The sequence below is a fragment of the Suncus etruscus genome, chromosome 6, assembly GCF_024139225.1.
Source record: "Suncus etruscus isolate mSunEtr1 chromosome 6, mSunEtr1.pri.cur, whole genome shotgun sequence".
Classification (NCBI taxonomy): domain Eukaryota; kingdom Metazoa; phylum Chordata; class Mammalia; order Eulipotyphla; family Soricidae; genus Suncus; species Suncus etruscus.
Window position 1 is genome coordinate 70,033,183 of NC_064853.1, and position 14,221 is coordinate 70,047,403.

Sequence of the window (14,221 nt, forward strand, 5' to 3'; positions counted from 1 at the left end):
GTAGATTGGGTATCGATTCTGCTATCATTGGCTTTGGAATTGGTACCTAAGCCTGATCATTTTTTATTTCTACTCAATGTTCATATGACTGTTTGGCCTTGGTGCCCTCCATTATTTCCCCCTCAGTTTGTGAGGCGGAAAAAGATGGTTCAAGTTATGTGGTTCTGTTTGAAGGAAAGAATAAAAAATGGGGGCAAAATCAAACAAGCAAAAAATGGGAGGAGTCCTTCTAGAGGCTATAAATATTGATTTAAGAGAAAAAAGGAAAAAAGGAAAAATCATAACAACAATACAAAAAATAATAAAAATAAATAAAAAATAAAATCAACAAACTCCCAAAAAAGCATTACAGCAATAAAGACAACAACTAAACAATAACCATGGTCCAGAAATAAAAACAAAACATAGCATCAAAACAAAACAAAGCAAAAACTGAAAAAAAAAACCAAACAACAACAACAACTAAAAAATGATATTATGCTTTTCATTTTTTTTTTTTGCATAGGCACAGTAAGTATTGGGAGATTAGAAAGGGAATTCCCTTGGCCTAATAGATATAGGGTTTCTCTGCCCTTGAAGTATACTGTCATGGGAATAACTCCAGGCTTTGCACCTGGTTTTTTATTCTCCCTTAGGTCCTTTTGTGGTGTCTGGAAACTTTCCGCTCAGTCATGGATGATAAGATCAGGTCTCTGTATTTAGAGATCTTGGTATTTGTGCAGGTCATAGGATGGAGTCTAGGATGGAGTCTTTCTTTATGGTTCTAGAAGTTCTGTTTCATCACTGTTGTTTTAATCAGTCTTTGGTAGTTGGTGGTCTTGGTTTTTGCTCCAATCCTAGGATGAAGCCTAATTCCTCTGGAATTAGAGATCTTGGTTGTTGTAAAGATCGTAGGCCAAAGCTTAGACTAGGGTCTTTTTTATTGGTCCCAAGATAAGTTCTGCCCAGTCATGTTTGTCACATTTAGTCTTCCATAGTTAGTGATCTTGGCTCTTGCACAAATCAAAGGATGACATGTCTTCTGATTTCATCTTAATTTATGTGGTGAGGTAAGACAAACTGCTCTTAGATCAGGTTGTTGCCATTTTCTCATTGTCAGGATGTCATATCAAAAACTGGTGCATGTTGGTGTCAGAGCAGTATTAAGAATGTCTCAGATATTTACCTGTCAGGGGAGATACCATGATCACAAAAGTGGTTTTCCCAGGGTGAGGTTTATTCATTGCACTCCAGATGTGCTGACCCCTGTGATTTCCCCAAATGTGGGAAACTCGACTGCATACTTTGTGGTAGTGGGAGACTGTGTTATAATTTTGTTTTAAAAAAGAACAAAAAGGAATGTCTCAGAGGGAGTTTGGTACCTGGAGCTGTTGTAGAAAACTTTGTAGGTTCTATGTCTGACATATGTTCAAGGTGGGAGGTGATCCTGTATTGTAAAATGTATGAGTTCTTATCCTTAGTAGATAAGTGCTTGTTTCTATATGTAAAAGTTTCCCTTTTTTAGTATGCTGTTGCAAAAAGAAATGGTGCTATATTATATTGCTGGGGCATTTGGGGTGGCTCTAGGTGTGTTTTGGAGCTAGCAGCAGGCTGACAAAGAACTCTCTTCGCCCAACCTTTTACCCTTTAACCTCCTGTCTGTGTGGATTATTTGCTTTGGATAAATATTACCAAGATCTCCCTCCAAAAGGGGACAAGAGGATGGGAATAAATTTCTCATTCTGGAAACTCTTTGTGGATAATCAACAAAGGAGTAAACAGGACCCAACAAATAGTGCCCTGAATGTGAATCTGAACTCTAGACCCAAGAGGACAGCGATCAGGGTGAGATTCCTGTTCTTGTGTGTGCTTTTGGCTTTTTTCAGCTAGAGTAAGCCCAAAGCTTTGGGCCACCAAGTGGAGCCATTTTCAAACATGGCCGAGACCCCTTCTGGGAGCAGAAGGGCCATTGAAACATGGGTGGTGAAAACTTGGATCACCCCCATCTGAGGCCCAGGACTGAGACTTTGCTGCAGAAAATCCTTTTTCCAAAGACCTCGGCCTCCTCAAAGATTGATGGAGGGCCTTGATTGGAAATGGACCAGGAAGAAAAAGTTTATCTAAATGGACTAATTTTCTGAATCATGACCTTCAGAAACCGGACTTGGATTTTGAAGCTTGAAACTTCGGACTTTGGCTTAGATGACCTTAGCTTTGAACACCCATACACATGGCCAAGCGGCAAAGAGATACACTTCCAAATTGTCCAGAGGGGCGAATAAGAAGCTTGTGGAGACAGTAGCTGCAGCAGCAGCTGGGATCACTCTCAGGGAAAAGTGATGCAAAGACTTCTCCACCTCTCTTGATACTTAAACTCAGAAGGCTGTGGTGCACGCCTGGGGATGGCCAGCGGCCGACCTGCCTCTCCAGCAGATACTAGGACTTGAATTCAGGAGGCTCAGGAGACTGTGGTGCATGCCTGGGGATGGGTGGTGACCTGCCTTTCTCACAGGTATTGGGGCTTGGTCTCTGGGGAGGCTGCGGTCACCAGTAGCATGCCTAGGGACTAACGGGTTCTGACCTGCCTTTTTCACAAATATTGGGGATACATCTCAGGGGAGGCTGCCTGGGGACCCAGACAGGCAATGACCTACTTATCTCTCAGGTACCAAGGGCAGAGCTCAGGGGAGGCTGCCAGTCAACATTAGCAGTGCCTGGGGAACTGGACGGGTGGTGATCTGCTCCTCTCAAAGGCCAAGGACGAGGCTATCAAAGGTTGCCATTATTAGAGCTTGGGGGCTGCACCCTCTCACAGATATCCGGAATGAGGATATCTGAGGGCAGGGCCAAATCTCAGCGACTGCCCTTACCATCCCTGCCTAGGGCCACACTCCAGAGTAGGGACTCAGCCGCATGCCACAGGTGACATTGGAGGTAAAAGACCTAGACTAGCCAAGTCTATACTAAAAAACAAAGAACCGGGTGGCATTTCTTTACCTAACTTGAAGCTTTATTATAAAGCCATAGTCAACAAGACAGCATGGTACTGGAACAAAGACAGAGTATCAGACCAGTGGGTTAGTGTTGCATTAAGCCCTTTGGATGGACTTGGATGGAGGTGATGGTGATGGAGGCCTTTCTCCTCCAGCCCAGAACCACGTGTATCCAACTCCCTGCAGCCGGCGGGTAAGCAAGTTCAAGTAGAGGTGAGAAAATCATTCACAGACAGGTTTCAGGAAAAAGCTTTATTCATGCCTTAGCCAACATGTGTGGCTTCTATCATAACCTTTTAAGCTGGATTCCTATTCAGCCCTGCATTGTACCTTGTCCCTCAGCCATCTTCTCCTCTTGCTTCCATCTCCATCCTTCATCCATGCAAATCCCTTTTGCCCCTGAGGCCAAACCTTTTGTAACCTCCCCAAGACCCCTCCCAGAAATGGGAGGGTCTTTCTTATAGGTAAGGTTACACAAAGAATGTGGGGTGGGATTACATCTGCCCCCCTTTTTAAAATAAAAACAAAAAAGCACCAGTTATCCTTTGTTTTCCCTGCTTTCACCTATAGCTGAAGGCGGGTAATATTGCCATAGCAACAAGGTTTAAAGTGAAAATTAACATATTAGCCTTTTCCAAAAACATAACTTTTCTGCAAAATACACCATACACCTGTAACTTAAAATTTTCTTAATGCTTTCTACCAAGCACTATTCTGGAACTTCCTAGTTCCTATACCTCTTAATGCTATTTAAAATCAAGCATTTTATCCTGGAACTTTCATGTTCCTAGTAAGCCATTTACCCATTTTCCTGGAACTTTTATGTTCCTATTAATCTTTCCCTACACGCAAAGTAGAAAAGCATATATACAGAACATGCATTTTGAAAACAGGCTAGTACATTAAAATACACAGTAAAACATTATGCCATTGGAAACATTAACTATGAAAAACAATAAAGCACATTTAAATCAGCAAGAAAATGACTTAAATGAAGAGATACACCTGAAACAAAGTTAGATGCAGGCAGTTTGAAATGAAATTTCTATGTTGGTCTTCACTGTTATTCCTCCCCTTTTAAAAAAATTTTATACCAGTACCTAATTTTATTCCATTACCAACACCAATTGTATCTGCAGGAGAGGCAGGTTGTCGCCCATCTGTTCCCAGGAGTGCTAATGGCGACCACAGCCTCCGGAGTTTAAGTCTCAGTACCTGCGGAAGAGAGAGGTCGGCACTCATCCATCCCTAGATGTGCACCGCAGCCTCCGGAATTCAGGCCCCAGTATCTACAGAGGAAATAGGTCAGCGCCCGACCATCCTCAGGCATGCACCATAGCCTCACGAGTTCAAACCCCAGTATCTATGAGAGAGGCAGGTTGGCGAGAAATTTCTGAGTACAGGGCCAGGATTAACCCCTGAAGGCCACTGGGTGTGATCCCCCCCCCCCACAAAAAAAGCTGGATTTATTTATTTAATTTAATTATTTGTGATGCTGGAGATTGAAACTGGGAGACTCAAAAATGTAAAGTGAGTGCTTTACTGATGAATTACATCATGGTTTCCTTAATATTGACTTATCTTCTTCCCATTTTTATTAAGGTGCCATAATTTATGGTATTTTTAATGACAGTTTCATGCATACATCATTTCAACACCATGAGAGTAGCTGCTTTTTTATTTGTTTGTTTTTGTTTTTATTTTCGTGTCACACCCGGCAGTGCTCAGGGGTTACTCTTGGCTCTGCGCTCATAAATCACTCCTGTCAGGCACAGGGGACCATATGGAATGCCAGGATTTGAACCACCATCTGTCTCAGATCGACCGCATGCAAGGCAAACACCACACTGCTGGCTGTGCAATCTCTCCAGCTCGAGAGTCTACTTTTTGAGACAAATGTCTAAAGGTCTCTTTAATCCCATTTTGCCCTCCAGGTAAGCTTAGTTCTATATAACAACTTTCTGCTGCTGATGCTTTTAAAAATGGACATGAAGAAACATGTGCTAACGTCAGTTCAACTAGAAAAGCTAACACAACCTCCTTTGTCCAGTCTTTGTCTTTTCTTACAACTTTAGTCTTTCAGTGAGTGATTGACCTTGCAATTGGGATTTAATATTAACTTATTAACTTTTTTCCTAGACAAGTATTAGATAAATAAGCCCGACTTTATTAAAGAAGAAAATACGTTTATGATTACTAAAGAATACAAAACTCACTTGAGTTTCTCTCCACCTTCCTTTTTCTATTTCTTTCAATATAAAGGTATGTAAGCAGGCTTAAATAGGTAAAAGAGTTTAAGAAGTTTTACAACTTTTAGTTGTGAGCTTTAAAAAAAAATTCTAGACACGTATTCAAGTTCAGGGTTTGAGATATGGTTTTGATAAAATTAGCTCCAGTTGATTATAGCTAAATTCCACTTGTTATGCACACAGTAGGTCAATAAATTATGAGCAAGCATCTGTTCCAACTCATAGAACCATGAGGTCTCATGGGTAAGGAGGTGCTGATATGCACAGAAGGCTCTTCTGGAGAAATGAAACATTTCCTCTGTGCATCTGGGTCAGTCATTGATAGTTCCCCTCATAAAGGATATTTTATGAACCCAAATAATAAGATTTTATATAAATATACATATTAAGAACTTACACAATGCATATGGAGGTAATAAAGAACAAGTAAATAATAGTGAATTGAATGCATTGATGGGTTCAACCAGTCTTATAGTAAAGCAACAGAAAGAGCCTTGAGTAAGTACTTGTTATCTCACTTTGTTACTAAAGAGTATTTATACTTTCATAAAAAGCATCTATGGATTGGATGTAAAGTACAAAGGCTTTGGGGGCTTGGATTAAAATTATGATATAGGCCAGTATAAATATGCATCATTTATTTTTCTCTTTAGTCTGTGTCTTAATTTATTGAATATATGTTTTTTGAATGCTAGATCTTACATTTATTGCTGTTCAAATGCAGTCTTGTTTTCTGAAACTTATAGTTGGAAGTGAAGCCTAAAGTAAATGAGTAAACAAGTATTTGATTATCTTGCCATTAATTGTGGAAAGTAAGATTTTATTTAAAAAAGAAAAAAAGCAGTCCAGGAGAAGCCATCCTAGAGTGAAAGAATAGTTTACCAGGTATTTCTTAGAATGTATGCCCTACAAAGAGAGGGGCTGGAGAAAGGCAAACTAACTTACAGGTATTTGGGGGGACAATATGCCTCTAGACATATTATAGTTGGAGAGAAGACACAGACACTGCAAAGGTTGGAGGGAATCTGGTCATTCTGCCATGTACTGGTGTGCTGGAGGTTAGTGAAAGTGAGATTAGATGATGAAGCAAGAGACTAAGAGTAGGATTATAAGAGCATCTGAGATTAAATGGAATAATGCCTGTATCAGTCTCTGGAGCAGAAGGGACACAAAGAAAGCCAAGGAATATAGGCTTTCTCCTTGAAAATCTGAAAATGATATTGTCTAGGTAGGTGTGTTTTTTGATTAAGGTGAGCATTTTTCTTTTTCATCAACCACGAGGCAGGGATGTTTGTGGTGCAAAAAGACAACAATCAATTGGCTAAACCAAAGAAAGGGACCCTTATCTTTATAAAAAGAAAAAACATAGTACAGCTCCTGAAGAGTCTTCAAACAGCTTCTTAAATGATATTTAGATGCTGAAGACCACTTGGAGATGGAACTTCTCTATAGGTAGACCCCATTTTTTAAGGGTTGAAGTATGCCATTTCACTTTTAAAAAACTGTATTAGTACCTTTATTTAATAATTAAATAATCAGAAAAAGATTTTTGTTTTTATGACAGAAGGCAGAAAGTGAAAGTAGTGATTTTATTTTGCAGTAGCTGTTTGCTAGCTAGGTTGTACCTAGAGCAGCTAGAATGAGTGCATCAAGCTTCCAAATTCAAACTACTCTATATAGATTCTTTATCACATTATTCCTTATGTTAATAGGTGATAGTGAAATGTTAGGTTTTATGTGCAATAAACTGTGTGACTTCTGAACAATGCAATCACAAAAAAGGAAAAGGATTAAGACAATATTTAAACTATTCTTGAAAAATCAGAAATATGGATTCACAGTCACAGTGGCCAGCCTTAGTTTGAGTCCTTCAAGGAGTATATAAATTCTAAGATGAGATTAGATGTGTGAGGGATTTAAAGAAAATACATATAAAATATACAGGGGCAGCAATACAGGAATTGACAAACTTTCAGACCACCATATAGATCTGCCTAAAAGGGAGAGGTGAAGTTGGAAATTTAGGTAAGTAAAACTCTTACTGCAATATAGTTCTCAGGAAATTGATCCCTGAAAAGTCCCTGAACCAAAGCTACCCCTGAAAAGAACCCCACATCTCACAGGACTGGTTGAATGCTAAAGTCTTTTGTTGGGAGTAATCTTAGAAAGGATTTGGTCTTAGAGATGTACCCACCTGAAGCTTTCTCTTCTGAATCACATTCAGGATATTTAGGATCCTAAATCTCACTGCCTGAAGGTGATCGTTGGTACATCTCCATATCCATCTCAGAGCATTTGAAAGTAAAAGAGGAAAGTGGAGACAAACAGAGAGGATATGGCCACATTCTGACCACTGGAAGCAAGCTTTTGTGTGTCTCTGCATGGAACTCAAAATCCAAGAATCCTAAAAAATGCAAACGTGGACTTCCAGGTCATTTTACAAAGGTATATTCTTCAAGAGAGGAGATAAACATGTTTTATTTTATTATATATTTTGGGTGAAGTTAAATCACACACAGTGGTATTCAGGACTTTGTGCTTTGTTCACTTCTGATAGGAATTGAGGAATATAAGTAGTTCTTGGGGTCAAACCAGGTCAGCAGGATGATGAGGGCTTAAGAGGCCCTAAATCCTGCACTCTCTCTGGTCCTGGATTTTACTAGTTTTTACTAAAAACTGAATGAATATATATTAAATATTTAGATACATGATATGAGAGCCTCCTAGGTACTTTTGATAGACCACTTGGCTATTTTTTTTGAATTTAGGGGCTGTCAAGCAGTTCTTAAGGGGGGAGCTAGGAACCTCACCTAGCAATTCTCAGCCATGTTGACTGATGGTTTACTGAGGATGCAGTGATACTTGGTCCCTGAGATACTGAGATTCAGGTCACCCCAGTGGTGCTTATAGAGTTCAGGGAATTATATGGTACAGAAATCTAACTTAGATTGGTTGCCTGTTGGGTATGTTGCCTGTAGTTTATCCCTAAACTAGAATCCAACTTCAATTGAAATGTCCATATATCAACTAAACAAAACCATTAAAAAGATTGAAGATTTATGAACTGTTACTACTATATAATAATTCATATATGTCAGTGTGTAATTAAAAATTCAAAACAAGAATTATATCACTAATATTATTATAGTATAGTTATGTGTAATTATAATAAAAATTATCAAACAATGTAATTTGAATCAATCAATTTTTGACTTATTTTGGAAGTTGTTTATGTTAATTCAGTTAGCTAAATTAATAATGTTAGTGTCACTAGCTAAGTGGTCTCTTTGTATGTTTTAATACAAGAAATTTCATCAAAGTATATTATTAAATTGTTGATTACTGGGTTCCAACTTCATAAAATTTTCTACTTGGAGGAACATTTGCAATTCAACATGCATGTCCAGGACCTGAAACCTCAACTTCTTTTTTGTTTGTTTGTTTTTTGGGGTCACACCCTATGGCAATCAGGGGTTACTCCTGGCTTTGCACTCAGAAATCGCTCCTGGCTCGGTGGACCTTATGAGATGCCAGGGGATCGAATCACATCTGTCCTGGGTCAGCTGTGCACAAGGCAAAAGTGCCCTATCACAGTGCTAACTCCAGCCTCTGGAACCTCAATCTCTAAAAATAAGATTACCTAACTGTTTGCCTCACAGTATTCTCATCAGTTTTTAACTACATTTATGCCAGAGTAGAAGCATTTTAATAATCACTAGCACAGATACAACAACATTGGACAAAATCAAATACTCATATATTCTTTATGCAAGTCTATATGGATTCTGAATTTTCCTGGTTAAAACTAGAGAGTACATGACATTCTAGTTATCTTTAGTCCTAGTTATCTTGGTTTCCATTAAATCATGAGCTGGGATTCAAAAGGTATTCCCTGGCACAATTGCCTCATGGGTTCACTGAGATTTAAAGGATGGATCAGTCAAAGATCTATAAAAATCCTCAAGTTCATCAAGAACTCCTATAAACAAAAATTTTTCACAGGGTAGAGGCTACAGATACCCAGTGATTTGTATTATACTTCCCATCCCCTTTAGGACATTCCCTAATTTCTTTGAAAAATACATGCAGAAGGAAAGAAAGACTGTTTAATAGGTTTGAGTAGATGCTTTACATATAGGAGGTCAGCATTTAATAACCAGCACTATGTTTTCCAATGATCACTTTCAAGAGTGACCCCCAAACACTGAACTAGCAGTAACTCCTAAACACTGCTGAGTATGGCATAAAAATGCACATTTATATCATTTTTTCTATCTGATATATTTAAAACTTTATGATTCCTGTGAATGTTCCAGAAATACATAATTAAAGAAAGTAATAAGTTGAGTTTTTATTTTATGAAGAGTGGAAGCTGAGATAAAAATTTGATACCAATATATTATTGGATTCTTTATTACCAGAGATCAAATTTTGGAAGCATCTTCAGGTTAGAAGAGATGGTCTTCATTTTAATTGGTCTGCATGCATTTGAGAGCTCTAGACGCTGAATACCATATGCAATATTCTGTTTAAATATCACAAATTCAATAATTTAAGATTTGTATATTTATCAAGCATAAAAATGGTTCCAACTAGACTTGAAGGAAAGTTCATAAAGTTATTTAAAAAGCTCAGGGACGGTGGATTCTCAACTCCATTCTTCTAAGGTATCTGTCATAAGTGTATCAGACATCAAGACCCGAGAAGGCCAAATCTGTGAGGGTGGGGGAGGAATAGAGGCATCAACAATAATAAAGCCCAAGGACCAAATCCAAATCAAGGCAGACAGATCAGATAAAAACATAAAGGAGGGATGGAAAGCAAACACCCCCCTCCTTTGTCCACAAGCTCAGCTGTCTTATTCAAAGGCAGATTTTAAAATATGTATCAGCATTTCAGTAAACAGGGTAAGTTTGCTAATAACAGTGCAATTCAGCAATAGCTACTCCAAATAGATACATTAGAAATGCCATTGCTCTAATCAGATTAACTGCTGTCCTTCATTTTATGCTTTGAATGATCATTAAAAATATTCTTAGTGAATAGTCGAGTATACTGTCTAGAAATACACAGAATAGATACTGGTTTATTAATATTTCCTCTCTTGAAATATGTTTATAAAGCACTTTAAATGCATTAATTTCTGTCTTTCCATGTATAGGTAATTTAATATGATTATACCAATTGCATTTAGCCTAACACCAAAATATAATTTATGCTGTACTTTATTATTCATTGTATTTCATGCTTTCTTTGAAGACAATTGCTATGATAGGTTAAATGTCATTATTTTCAAAACTCCCCTTACAGATTAGCTGCTGCATCACCTTCTGGACACTTGCACTTAAATACCTAAACCATAGCTCATAATTGTATTATTCACTAGGCTGATTCTTCTTGCTAATAATGCCTATAAATGCTTTTTGAAAAGCCATAGATCCACTCCTGTGAACCAAAACATCTCTACCCATTTTAGCACTGGGTGACAGCTGTGATCTTTTGTAAGTAAATTGAGATCTAGTGATGAGTTTATTTTCTATTATAGTGGTATTCATGATGTGAATGCCATTAAAATTCGGACTTGTATTAGCCGATGCTCAACACTTTTCAACTCATGAGATTTAAGAGGAATAAATACTGGAAAAATACTGAAAATAATCTATCAAAGAGAAAATATTCTTTTATATCAATAGATGCAGAAAAAGCATTTGCTACGGTCCAAAACACATTCTAGATAAAAAAAAACTCTCATCAAGATGGAAATGGAAGAAAATTTTTTCAATATGGTCAAGGCTATCTATCACAAGCCAATGGCAAATATTCTCCTCAACGGGGATAAACTAAAAGCCTTTCTTCTAAAATCTAGTACAAGACAAGGCTCACCACTTCTATTCAACACAGTGATGGAAGTTCTTGTCATAGGCAAGATTAGGCAAGAAAAAGAAACCAAGGGAATCCAGATAGGAAAGAAGTAAGAGAGGACACAAGGAAATGGAGACACATACATTGCTCATAGATTGGCAGAATTAACATTAAAATGGCCAATACTCCCTGAAGCATTGTACAGATTTAATGAAATCCCTCAAAGGATACCCATGACATTCTTCAAAGAAGTGGATCAAACACTCCTGAAATTCATTTGGAACAATAAACACCCACGGATAGCTAGGGAAACTCTTGGGAAAAGGAGTATGGGAGGCATCACTTTTCCCAACTTTAAATTGTATTACAAAACTATAGTCATTCAATAGCATGATCTAAAGACAGACCCTAGGATCAGTGGAATAAACTTGAGTAGTCAGAGAATGTTTCCCAGACATAAAAACAATTAATTTTTGATAAAGGAGCAAGTAATGTAAAATGGAGCAAGGAAAGCCTCTTCAACAAGTGGTGTTCACACAACTGGTCAGCCACTTGCAAAAAAGCAAACTCAGGGGCCAGAGTGGTGGTGCAGGGCATAAGGCATCTGCCTTGTGCGCACTAGCCTAGGACTGACCTTGGTTCGATCCCCCGGCATCCCACATGGTCCCCTAAGCCAGGATCGATTTCTGAGTGCATAGCCAGGAGTAACCCCTGAGAGTCACTGGGTGTGGCCCAAAAACCAAAAAAAAAGTGAACTCAGACCTCCATCTAACACCATACACAAAGGTCAAATCAAAATGGATTAAAAACCTTGATATCAGACCCCAAACTATAAGGTATATAGAACAATATGTAGGCAAAGCACTTCATGACAATAAGACTAAAATCATCTTTAAGGAGGAAGCAGCACTCTCCAAAGACATAGAAGCAGAGTTAAACAGATAGGACTATATTAAGCTGAGTAGCTTCTGCACCTCAAAGGAACTATTGCTTAGAATACAAAAGCCACCCACAGAATGGAAGAAACTATTCACTCAATCTCCATTAGATAAGGGGCCAATATCGAAGATATACAGATACTGACAGAACTTGACAAGAAAAAAATCCCACTCCATCATAAAATGGGAGAAGAAATGAACAATTTCTCAAAGAAGAAATACAAATGGCCAAAAGGCACATGAAAAAATGTTCCACATCACTAATCATCAGGGAGATGCAAATCAAACAACAATTAGATACCATCTCACAGCACAGACACTGGCACACATCACAAAGAATCAGAACAATCAGAGCTGTTGGGGATGTGGAGAGAAAGGAACTATAATTCACTGTTGTTGGGAATGCCATCTAGTCCAGTCTTTATGGAAAAAAAAAATGAGATTCCTCAAACAACTGAAAACTGAGCTCCCATATGATCCAGCTATACCAGGGGTGGCGAACAAGTTTGACACAATGAGCCAAAATTTTAAACTGTGAGAGTCAGAGAGCCACACCACGCAATGACCTGCCAAAACAAACACTCACACAAAAGCACCTAATTTTAACAATAATCTATTAAACACATATTGCATTTTGCCATTTTGAGTGAGGGTAAATATCCTGCAGTGATGGTGAGGGTGTGCTGTGTCCTCCACACTAAGAACTAACGGCAAGATGTGACCCAACATGTGACACACGGTCCCCCGCTTGCTGGCCCGTGCAGTTGTTTCCGAGGGATGGGAGAAGGGATGATGCAGCCTGGGGGCGGGACTTCGTGCTCGAAGATCTCTCCTCAGAGGTCCCTCCTCAGAAGCAGCAGAACAAAATCCAAACTTGGCAAAGAGCCACAGTATACAAAATAATAATGAGAGACAAAGAACCGCATTCATTGTGGCCGGGAGCTGCGTGCTGCTCGAGAACCGTGTGTTTGCCACCCCTGAGCTATACCATCCCTATGGATATACCCTAGGAACACGAAAATACAATTCAAAAATTCTTTCCTCACACCTATTTTTATTGCAGCGCTATTTATAATAGCCTGACTCTGGATACAACAAATGAATGACTAAAGAAACTGTGGTACATATACACAATGGAATATTATGCAGTCATCAAAAGAGATGAGTCATGAAATTTTCCTATACATAGATGTACATGGAATCTATTATGCTGAATGAAATAAGTCAGAGGGAGAGAGATAGACACAGAATAATCTCACTCATCTATGGGTTTTAAGAAAAACAAAAGACATTATTGTAATAATAAGATAATTATTGTAACAATAAGATGAGGGCTGGAAAGAACAGCTCTCAATTTGAAATTCACCACAAAAAAGTAATGTGTAGAGAGATGACTACACTAACTATCATGACAATGTTAATGAGTGAGAGAAGTAAAATGCCTGTCTTAAATACAGGCAGGGGATGGGGAATGAGGGAGATGGGAGCATTGGTGGTGGGAATGTTGCATTGGTGAATGGGGTGTTGTTGTTGGTTTTTTTTTATCACTGAAACCCAACTAAATCATGTAGGTAATCATGGTGCTTAAATAAATAAAAATATAAAATGTTTTTCTATGTTAGAATGTTTTGGAATGTTATACTTAATAAATAGATATATTGAACTAAACTTTAAGAAACATCTCACCAATTTGACCAATCTGACCAAAGAGTACCAATTCTTTCAGGATGGAAGTACTCATTTATACAAACACACCCCACACACAAACACACAAGCATCTGACAGAGATGGGGACCATAAATTCTAAATTGACTTTCTATCTTTTCTTTTGTTACTCATATGAGTTTCTTCACCATGAATTTCTATCTTGAAAACCTAAAACCTCATTAAGACACATTTATATGTAAGAGAAATTGTATATTTAGCTAATGGCAAATGTCCAGAAAAAAAATAGAAACAAGTTGCACAGGCTTTCCTGAATGAACTGTGTTTAGCTCTTCCCCATCATCTCTTCACTCTTCAACTTCAGTGGTAACATTTCTTGGCATTTGTTGGGCCAGAGAGATAATACTGTGGATAAGGCACTTGCATTGTATATAGTCAACCAGGGTTCAGTCCCTAGCATAACATATAATTCCATGAGTGACCCCTAAAAAGCACGGTTGGGGTGTGGCCCCCAAACAAACAAAAAACAAATGTA

The 14,221-nt window shown here is 38.3% G+C and overlaps 1 non-coding gene across 1 annotated transcript; it reads left to right on the forward strand.

The window, feature by feature from the left end:
• The first annotated feature begins 1,157 nt into the window (after nucleotides 1–1,157).
• On the forward strand, nucleotides 1,158–1,321 carry LOC126012724 (U1 spliceosomal RNA). The gene has a single exon (XR_007497136.1). It is a non-coding gene; the product is annotated as a U1 spliceosomal RNA (small nuclear RNA).
• The last annotated feature ends 12,900 nt before the right edge of the window (nucleotides 1,322–14,221 follow it).